The sequence below is a fragment of the Pleurodeles waltl genome, chromosome 4_2, assembly GCF_031143425.1.
Source record: "Pleurodeles waltl isolate 20211129_DDA chromosome 4_2, aPleWal1.hap1.20221129, whole genome shotgun sequence".
NCBI lineage: Eukaryota > Metazoa > Chordata > Amphibia > Caudata > Salamandridae > Pleurodeles > Pleurodeles waltl.
This window is the reverse complement of record NC_090443.1, coordinates 499276897-499288548: the sequence shown is the minus strand read 5'-3', so window position 1 is coordinate 499288548 and position 11652 is coordinate 499276897.

Genomic DNA, 11652 nt, shown 5'->3' with positions numbered 1-11652 from the left:
AAGAATGACTAGTCCTGAAGCCAAGCATTCTATTTAAAATGTGTTTGTTCCAAATTGGATGTAACAATTTGAGAGCCAGAGCCATAGACAGATGCTTAAGAAATCAAGGAGCCATGACCAGCGCAAACACGAATACGTGCAAAGATTAGGAAATCTGAGACAGCACAAAGCTACATTTCGGTAGGTGTGAGAAAGGGAAATGGACATAAAGCTACAAGAGGACCAATGGAAAGATGTATTCACTAGAAATACAAACTCTTCCTGACACGCTATGTAGGTGGCATTCGATATCTGAAGTATTATACAAGAAGGACCAATCCAAAACAAACAAATGTTGCAGAGGATGTGGTACTAGAACAAATATTACTCATTCTGGGGCAATGCCACATACTGGAAGACGAATGAGGAAAGATACTAACCACTAAAGATGGACCTAAAGGAAGCCACATAGATATCGGGCAGACTCATGCGGGTGGGGGCTGTCAAAAGTGATCTACCAACTAAATACGAAGAGACTAATAGCAAAGTGACTTTTAGTAGCAAAACAAGTATCAGTACTTTGGGGGAGGACAGGTACACTGACTGGAATTAACGTGGCTAAAAGTATGGTATTTACAACGAAGGGTGAAACGAGGAACAGAGGAAACATTTGGTACTGGTGACACACACAGTCTAAAATTAAAGGAAACTCAGATGTTCAAAGCCACAGAAGTATTCTGAAAGTTTGAACCAACGCAAAGTGATGAAACAATTATTATCTGAAAGACACAGGTGTAACAAAGTAACAATCTAAGAAGGAAAATAAATACCAACAGAAAAGAAGCATTTGCAATGCAATAGGTCTCGCATTTGCGAGATTTAGAGCTTTGGACGTTGTACATGACAATGTCTTTTATTGATGTGTTTTGGTTTGGAGTGTAGGGGATGTCTGGTGTGGAGTGGACATTTGTGGTTCATATTAAATTATTTGTGGAACTGCAGTGTGGAATTGTGTGGGACAGAGTGTGTAGTGGAATTATGTTGCATGGTGAATATATGAGTGGAAGCTACATAGAATAGAAAGGAAGATAGGGATAGTTTATTTAGAAACTGGTGCAAACTTACCTCACACAGATCATAGAATGCAAGCTTTTCTCACATAAAAGGTACGATTCAAGTGTCCGTCACTCAGAAGGTACAATGCAAGCTTCCCTCACAGGGAAGGTACAATGCATGCCTCCCTCACACAGAAGGTACAATGCAAGCTTCCCTCACACAGATGGTACAATACAAACTTCCTTCACAGAGAAAGTATTATGCTAGTTTCCCTCTCACAAAAGTCGCAATGCAAGCTCCCCTCACATGGGAGGCACAATGCAAGCTTCCCTCACACTGAAGGTACAATGCAAGCTTCCCTCACACAGAAGGAACAATGCAAGCTTCCCTCACACAGAAGGAACAATCACAGAGAAGGTACAATGCAGGCTTCCCTCATACTGAAGGTACAATGCAAGCTTCCCTTACACAGAAGGAACAATGCAAGCTTCCCTCACACAGAAGGAACAATCACAGAGAAGGTACAATGCAGGCGTCCCTCACACAGAGACTGTACTATGCAAGCTTCCCTCACACACAGCAGATACAGCACAGGCAGCAGTGCATGCTCCCTCACAGAGAAGGTACTGTGAAGCTTCCTTCACACACAGCAGGTTCAGTACAGGGAGGAGTGCAAGCGTCACTCTCACACTCACAGATACAACACAGCAGTGCAAGCTTCTATCACACACAGTACAGATACAGCATATCAGCAGTGCAAGCTTACCTCACACACTGCCCAGGCAGCAGTGCAAGCTTCCCTCACACACAGAAGATACAGCACAGGAGCAGTGCAAGCTTCCTTCTCAGACAATGCACAATACAAGCTTCCCTTACACAAGAAACAGACACATTTCAGGCATTAACCTGGTACTAATAAAGTTCAACCAATGGGCAGACAGGATTATCAGTGTTGAAAATAATGAAGTAATAAAGTGCTGCTACTGCCAAATAGGATGCATTACACCCTTGTTTTGCCTTTTCTTGCTTCATAATTGATTAATTCCTGCCGTATAATTTGTCTTTCACCAGCTACATAATTGTAATGGCCCTGAATATACCACTGATTCAAAAAGACTACGAGGGTTGAGAAAGAAACTATTTGTTTGGTAATGAAATTTGTATAAAAAATAATTCCTAAACGTGCACCTGGAAGACAAATCAAAACATAGGCAAACCGTAGAGCGCAGGGAAGATCAAAAGAAAACAGAAGGTAAATAAGTTAAAGTACAATTTAAAATGTACACATTTATGTTATTGAAAAGCAAGCGTACGCATTGAAGAGAAATAAAAACATGGGCTGATTGGAAAGCGCGCAGCCAAGAATGCACACTGAATTTTTTTTAATTTTTTTTTTATCCACTTTAAATAGTGCTTGTTTAATTTTCCGATCTCAGTCTTACAATTTAAAGGCATAAATAAAAAGCACAGCTAAAGGTGTACAGGGAAGACTTTTTTTTTTATTATTAAATAAAAAGAACAAAAGTAAACATTCCAAAAACAAGCGCTGCTTGGAGCGCCAGATAAAATCTAAATTACTAGTCTGTATAACAAAACAGCCGGCTAACCAGACACAACAATTAAATACTGAGTTTGGCCACAGCAGGGCAGTCTCCATGTGTAGCACTCACCAAACCTGCCCAACGAGGTGTGAACACTTGGTAGTTAAGTGTGTTCAACATACGGAAAAGGCTGGGTGCCATGTAACACTCAACTGACATCTCGTACTCCACCAGTACTCCAATTGTTGTTTGAACAACTGGTATTTTAGAAGATGTAAGGTTTGTTTTTGGGGCGGCTTCTTTGTATTTGTAAAGGGAGAAGCTTCCACGGCTAGGGAAGTAAAACACGCATGGTCTAACAAGGGATGGTAAATCAAGTCAGTAATAATGAATTGTAAGTATAATGGTAATTCTGGCAGGGTTAAATACTAAACATAATAGTGCTTCTGGTAATTCTTAATAATAATGTGTTGCTAATAAATGGTAATTACAGCTGAGAAATATAGAATCCAGTTTAAAAATACACATTTATCTTACGAGCCTTAATCCTAGCTTATAAACAAATATATCAAAATGTAAAAGCCGAAAAGCGCAGAGAAGGTAAAAACCAAAAGCCTTAACCATACGAAAACCATGAGTTGTTAAGGAAGCCTTCCCAAAACATGGGCTGATACACCAACGCGCAGCAGCTAAAAAGCGAAAGCCTTTTTTTTACCACACAAAAAGTGTTTATGTATATAAAGGTTGGTAGAACTGTGAAAGTTAAACGTGTATCGTCTCACAAGGTCTGGAAAATTAAGTCAATGAAATGAATTGTACGCATAATAGTGCTACTTGCAGTTCTAATTTAAAAAAACGCGCTGCTGGTAAATGGCCGATAGGATCCACTTTACAAAGCACGTTTATCCTAGCGACCGCTATCTTGGACTCTAAACCAATAAACCCAACCCGAAGCGAATTTGGAAAGCACATGGAAGGTAAACAGCGAAAGCCATGGTAACCTTCCCGAAAACACTGGCTGAGACATGGAAGATAAAATCGAAAACTGTGACCCAACCATGTTTATTATTTTAAATAAGTCTAAATTATAATTAAATTTGATAAGTTTACATTTATTTTTGTGAGCTCAACCTTCCATTGTAGCACAAATTAACCGAAAACAACATCTGGATGTGCACACAGAGGAGAAATAAATACATTTTGAATACACTTCAAAAAGTAAACGTTAATGTCACTAAACTTGATCTTAAGTTGTAAACAAACCATAAAGCCACATCAGAAAGCTCACAAAAAAAACATTTGGATTAGAATTTGTGCTTAATTAACTTTCAAAAATGTATATTTATTCAAGCGAGCTTAATCTGCTAAATATAAAAATAGCTGCATTATTGTGTGTGCAAGATTAGTACCCATTGTGTATGGAGAAAATCAGGATCTGGCTAGGAGACAGGAGGCCGCTAGCATTAGGATCATGCCCGGCCACAGGGCCTCTGAGGCTAATGTGGAGTCGGGGGGGGATGGGTGCGGGGGGCAGAGAAGCCAGGCAGGAGAAAGGAAAGCGAGGGTTGGGGGGGGGGGTGAAAGGAAGGAGCGATAGGGAAGGAAAGCGAGGAGGAGAGATAGGAGGGAGGGGCGAAAAAGAGAGAAGGAGCAGGAATGGAGTGAGTAGGAGGGACACGAGTGATTGGAAGGAAAGGTCAGGGTGACAAAGGAAAGCCTGGAGCTGAGAGAGGGCACAGAGGGCCCACAAAGCCCAAATGTGATCAAGATAACAGCATGATTTATAGCCTTGTTTACAGCTAAGCTAAACTCAGAGCGAGAATGCTCTGCAAATGAAAAGGAGAGCTTCTCTGGACACGAGCAGAGGACGAAGTAAAAAAAAAAAGTCCCTAGCAGGCCAGATAAACAGGACACCGCATGATTATCCAGTAGTTGGTCCCTGCTCCCACAAAGAATGAGGGACAGAGGCATGGATGACCACTAGCAGGTAAGGATTTTTAAAGGACACTTAAACAAACAAATGAAATAGCTGGAAGCTCATAGAAGAAGTATACTTAAAAGTATACAAGAAGTCCTACGTTTACGCTCACCTACAAATTAGGATGAGAGCTATTGTGGTAAGGTCGGGAGGCTGGGGGAATACAACTGGAAGGAAAGAGGGGGTGCTTCTTTATCAAATAAGACTTAATTACAGTCTTTGTCAATGGGATAGCAGTGTAAGTCACGATGTAACTGATGATACATATGTAGGCTAGTGAAGTGGTAAGTTCAAATTAAAGAAAAAAAAAACATTTATTTTTTAACTAATGCGTTTTCCAAAAGAAAAAAAAAAACACACACAGATGACCAGTTGCATCACTTGAGCGACTAGAATCTGTACTTTTACATTTTATAATGCATCATTTTGTGGATAAATTTTGTTTATTAAATCTGCAACAAATCAAATAAGTACACAGCTGGTCACCTGTATTATGCAGGGGTGTGGGTGTTGATCGCTGGTCGAGAATGGGTATTAGTCGGAGAAGTTTGAGGTAGGAAGGGCAAGTCGAACTCGGTTGACAAGATGTGTGTGTAAGGAGCCAAGTCTGTGGAGTAGTCCTCTAGATGCTGATCCAGGTCAAGCAACAGATGCTCCATGCCTAGCATATGCCACAATTACAATTTGTGCAACCAAGCATTGTGCGCGGGGTTCTGTTAGTGCCCCAAAGGGCGATTATCACCTGATGTGCCCCTCCATTAGTTTGCCTCGGTGGGAACATAGAGGGAACGCAAGGGGGTTAGGTAGCCCTAGGATTGTGTATGTTGGGAACCCTGGAATGGAGGTGGAAAAGGCTGTTGATGTCTAGTACCTGGGTCCAAAAGCTTGAGAAATTAGGGCAGTTCCATAGTGGGTGAAGGAGGATGCCCCTACCTCTGCAAAACCTCCAGCATTCTTTAGAATTCTTTGGTTCCGGGCAGCAAGCCGGCCCGGGGTTAAGTACCAGTATGATATTATCTTGTATGATATCTGCATGCTGGGGACATTGTGGGCAGAGTGCCGTGCTCTGTGGTAGATGTCGGCCCAGTCATTGTCGGGCAGGGTTCGGCCTAGTTCTGCCTCCCAACGTCTCTGTGCTGGTGTGCGGCTGGGGGTTCTTGCTGTATACATCTTCTGGATTAGACATTTTTTGAAGGGCATCAGAGCCTTTTCAGCGTGAAGTCTGATGGTAGGGTGGAGCACCCAATGGCAGACCTGGAGGTATTGGACCCTGTCAGTTTCCTCCAGTCCATAGTTCTCCCTGAGTTGGTCAAAGGGGATTATCTCCTGTGGATTGAACGGGCAACCGATTTCTTTGCAGCCCCCCACCTGTGGTTTCTAAAACCAGATTGCGTCCAGCCCTGGGGTGAACTCCTGGTTACCCTGTATTGGTGTCACTGGGGAGGGTAAGATTGTTAGGCCCGCCTCCATGTAGTTATCTGATAATCTGTGTGTGTTCTGATTGGTGTGTACTGGAAAAGTCTGGTCAAATTAAATTGTACAAGGGTTTTATGTGTTGTGCATAATCTGGTATGTATGTTCTGCCTAAATTAAAGAATCTTAGCAAGGATTGCAATCTTTTAATGGTGTTTGTAAAAGCTCAGATTTCTCTAAGAAATGTGGTGTGAGGCTCTTTCCCTCATTTGGTAGCTTGTATCCTAAAAATAGGACACTGAGAAAGACATGTTTGTTTTCTCGAAATTAAATTTGTAGCCATGTTCAGCAAATCCCAAGACAAATGTATCTACTCTGTTTAGGTGTGTGTTTAAGTCATCATTCATGAGTTGTATATCATCAACATTGGACAAGGCTTCTGCCTCAATATCATGCGGAATTTGATGGTACTCTGGCAGCAAACAGTCCAGGACTGTTTGTATACCCCTGGGGGAGGTGACAGAAACAAAGTGAGCCTAATGCAGAGAAGGCAGTTAAATCTCTGTTTTCAGAAGCTATATTTTGGCAGAAAAACCCATTGAAAATATCCAGGGTTTTGCATTATTTTTACAGACAATATTGTTCATTAAAGCTGTACCCTGTGAGTTTTGAATTGCAAATGTGTGTGTATGAATGTTTAAATGTCTATAATCTAAGAATATGTGGTAGAAATGATAGGGTTTAGCTACCCGGAATAAAGGGCTATTTATTTGACACACACAGGGTTAAATTACTTCCTGGTACTCTAGCTGTGAGAGAATTTCCCTCATTGGAGCTTTTGGCTTCATGTTTTGGGTGTTGCGGTTGTGCTTGCGGGCTGGCCCTTGTGGGTATAACATGATAAGGTGAATTCTTATCTCTACAAATCAAAATTCTTATCTCTGCCTTCATGGTTGTGGTATAGTGGTGGGGCTTGTGCAAGAGCCCATTCTGTGACATATGCTTGCTCACCCTCTTCAGGAACAAGGACAGACAAAGACTAGACTAGACTATTACATCTCCTTGTGGGAGTGTTGTAACAAATTCCAGTGACCAATCTTTCAGTCAAGAGAATGTCAAAGCTAGGTGTTACATGTTCCCAGACTATTACTTTAATTGTATGCACTATGTCCCCCTCAATTTGTATATTTAGTTTATATAGTCTGGAGAAGTTGACCCTCTGATCTGAGGTTTCGAGTTCTTTGAAGTCGTTAGTTGCTTTCACAGCCATAAACGCTTAAAGATTCTGACGAACTATTGTGACTTCTACCGCACTGTCTAGCAGTCACTGCCCATGTCATGAAGGAGAGTTATCAATATATGTGTCATATTTAGCCAAAATTCCTGCAGTATTTTTCTTTTTCAATCAGTGTTTCTGTTGAGGAAGTTTTTCTTCCTTTATGATGTCAGACAAGCGCTGAAAGTCCATTTTTCAGTTTCACATACTCTTCTTGTCTGCTTTGACTGGCCCGCTCTCTCTGACAGTGTCATATGAGTCATGAAAAGAACAAGAATGGCGTATATCAGTATACTGATGCCTATTAAGCTGTCTTAATATATCATGTTACATAAATTATAATGTTATCTGAGGTCTCCGGTTGCAGAGGTCCATCTTGTGACTTACTTTTTTTATTAAAAACATTTTGTCCCATTTTTTTTTATTTTATTTTAAGAAAACCTGGGTGCTTTCTTGGTATTGTCCATTTTAGAAACTACCTTTAAGCTGTGGCTTATTTAGCTTGGCCACCAATTTATAATAGCCTATGGATGTATAGGTGTCAGAAATAATGTGGGTAAAATCTGCACAACACATTAGATTGCCAGCGCAGCTGCTTTCCCTTTAACATTGCTTACAATAATTGAGAATATTGTGGCAAAATTGCCAATTAATCTCATGCCCAAATGCAGGGCTGGGGCAGCCCTTATTCATTTTGAATCTGTTTTAGCACTTCAGATAAAACAGCAAGTGATGGTGTACCATGTTATGGTATGTGTATATATATATTGCAGAGAAAGATATGCCCCAAGTTGTACAATCTTCTATAGGGGGGTACCATCCAAGTCGCAAACACAGTGAGAATTCTTAGTTTATCCAGGGGTCCCATATGGGAAACTGATTCAAGCTGTTTTTTTGTGCAATCCAGAATCAAATTTTCTCCTAACTGATGGGTATTTTACCCATAATATCATTGATAGTTACAGGACTAATTGCAGGCACAGCTAAATGTGGCTGCACAGCTTGAACATCTCTTGCTGTGGCAATTGTTATTGTATGCATACCTTAGTGCGTTAGACGTCTGTATAGTCTCACTAGACCATTGTGGAGTTGATCTAACTCAGCTGCATTTAATTGTATTTTAGGATATGGTGTACAGCCAGCTTGGACTGGCCATATAGCTCCCCCATTGGTGAAGGGACCTAGTATAATATTTTCAGAAACGTAGTAGGGTGCCTTGGAACCAAGTTTGGTGAACCTGAAATGTTAATGGTATTTCTAAAGTATTGTAAGCTCTGTAGTGGCCTGGTATGGCAGCTTCAGTGCTGCGTGAAATGTGTTTGTATTAGCATCCACTGCAGTAAAGGTGACTCATGAGTAAAATACTTCAGGTTTATAAGCATCGTAAGCCTCGATTACGAAGATAACATTGCCTTCCCTGTTAGGTAGTCTATGTAATTGGTAGGTGTGCCGTAATAGCAAGTCTGCAATTAGCAGGAATATTTATTACATTTGCCATATTGATTAATGGAATACAGAGAGGGAACTTACTATAGTGGAGGTATCCTTTTAAATGTTTTAGCTTGAACAACCTACAGACTAATGTAGGTACTCCCTATAATACCGAGGAGGATTTAATCCATAACATCACGGATGTCTGTTTTAACGTCAATATGGGACCTTGGGCACACACAAGAACTAGTCAGGAGACTTGTTAAGTTAGTACCTGACCTATAAAATGTTGGTGGCAACATGTTATACAATTCCCACAAGAGGTTGGACTGCGTAGAGGACTGAGTCAGTCTACACCATCAGGAGCTGTCATTTCATTGTATAGCTAGCTCACAGGGCCTCACCTGAAACCCCAACCTTCCCAGGGTAATAGATAATTACAGCAACCTCGAACATGCCACTCTGACTCCCAAGAATGTTGTGAAACCAGACCGTACCCTTTTTGTTGTTTTACTCATGCATGCCCAAGATAAACACAAGAAAGATACGTATTTTGAAAGATTTATTGAAACCGTTGTATTCTTGCATGGAGATAATTAGCTGTGATTATTAGGCATATGAAGCAAAGCATTGTAACCAGTGTTCCATGGTGAAAAGAATAAACAGTCCAACCATGGTGATCTTAGATGTATATCTTCCTACCTAGTGCTATCTGCAATCATAGGGTATGTGAGTGTAGCCTCTGCCTGACCTGGAAGGATAGCCTAAGACTCCCCATACCTGGAAACGGAGCCAAGGTGCCAGTCTAGGTCTGAGTTGGCAGCTCTTCTCTGCAGGATGGAAGATCAGGGTCAGCAAAGCTGCATGTCAAACACAGCATTTGTTCCAGAACAGTAGTGGCCGGAGTGCTCCTCTGACCTCCCTGGAGCAGTGCACAGTTTATATATCAAACTCACACTGTGTAAGAGGCACAGCTCAGATGTAGTGATATGTCTGTATGTTTGAAGCTGTACCTGAATGGGCATCACAAGCATTAGGATATTTTGGCCCATATTTATACTTTTTGACGCAAACCAGCGCCGGCGCTGGTTTGCGTCAATTTATTTTACTGCCGGCTCACCCCATTCCTACGCGCCATGTGGGCGCCTTATTTAAGGAATGATGTTAGCCGGCGCTGCGGACTGGTCTGAGTCAAAAAATATGACTCAACCCAGGCAGTGCCGGCGTAGGGGAAAATGGGGGTTGTGCGTCAAAAAATGGTGCAAGTCAGGTTTGAGGCAAAAATCATGCCTCAAACCGGACTTGCGCCATTTTTTGAGGCACAACCCCCATTGAAATTACTCCTGTCTCATGCCCAGGGGACTTTTGTCCCCTTGGCATGGTCATTGGGCACAGTGGCATGTAGGGGGGCCCAAATTAGGCCCCCCTATGCCACTTAAAAAAAAGGAAAAAAATACTTACCTGTATTTACCTGGGATGGGTACCCCCATCCATGGGTGTCCTCCAGGGGTGGGCGAGGGTGGCAGGGGGTGTCCCTGGGGGAAGGGGAGGGCACCTCTGGGCTCCTTCCATGGTCAGGGACCATGGAAGTGAGCCCACAGGTCCCTTAACGCCTGCCCTGACCCAGGCGTTAAAAAAACGGCGCACATCAGGCTGTGCAGTGGTTTTTAAGGCCCACCCGCTCCTGTGCGTCAAAATGACGCTGGAGTATAAATAAGGCACACAGGCCTTAAAGTCATTTTTTGGGCGGGAACGCCTACCTTGCTGTCATTAACGCAAGGCAGTTTCCCACATCCAAAAAATGACACACACAGAGGAATTTTGATGTCCGCGGGCATCAAAGTTTAAATATGGTGCACGGTTTGCGCCGAATGTGCGTCAAAATTTTTGACGCACATTCGGCTCAAACAGAGTATAAATATGCCCCTTTGTTCTATGTTCCTAGCCTTGAACAGAGTGTACAGATTACTTGTTGAGAAAAGCTAACTAAAAACAAGTATCATGTACAATGTATTATTGAAATATCGCTCATGCATAACTTGTGAAAAATGTCATTGCTAAAAGTGATGTCAGCTAAAAATGTAAAATATATATAACAGCTCAAATGGAGCATCAATATGGGCCCAAGAAAGACTCACAACAGTGTAGAGTGCATTGCTGTAGGTTAGAGTGCTGTAGAGTGCAGGGGTGCTTAGTGCAGTGGCTCCTAGTACAGTGGTGTAGATTGTTTTAGAGTGGAATGGTGCATTGTAGAGTGGATTGGCATAGAGTGCACTGGTGTGGAGTGGTACAGAGTAGAGTGCATTGGCATAGGAGTATAGTGGTATCGAGTGTAGTGTTGCATAGTGGAGTAGCATAGAGTAGAGTGGTGTAAAGGCTGTGGTAAAGAGTGCAGTGGTGCATATTAGTGTGGGGTAGAGTGCATTGGCATAGAGTGAAGTGGTGTGCAGTGATGCAGTGTAGAGTGGCGTAGTGTGTAGTGGTGCAGAGTAATGTTAAGTGGCGTAGAGTGGCATATGTATGGTGTGGTACCGCATTGCCATTACAGACAACACATCGCAAATTGAAATCACCATTTACAGGCATACAGTGTGACTGATACTGCGCACAAATGATAAAGTGTGGAATTTCCATCACCTAGTGTATTGATTTTCTTAAAGAATTTGTTTCCACCACACTTCAGAATCACCAAAAAATGTGCTTCCTTTGGTCTTTTATAATTCAAACTGTCTGCACAGTTAATTTACAGACATTTAAATCTTGTTGTTTGCCATAAAAAAATAACATTCCACAACCTTTCTCAAGCACTCCTCTGGAGCCAGCATAATTATCAAATAAATCCTCTCACTTTGTAGTTGGATAAAGTAATGTAAACAACAGCTCCCTGGAAGACAGAGCATGACATTTGATCTCTGCCTTTGAATGTACAGCAAATGTGACAGACAACAACATGATTTGAAGGCCTGTTTACAGAAATC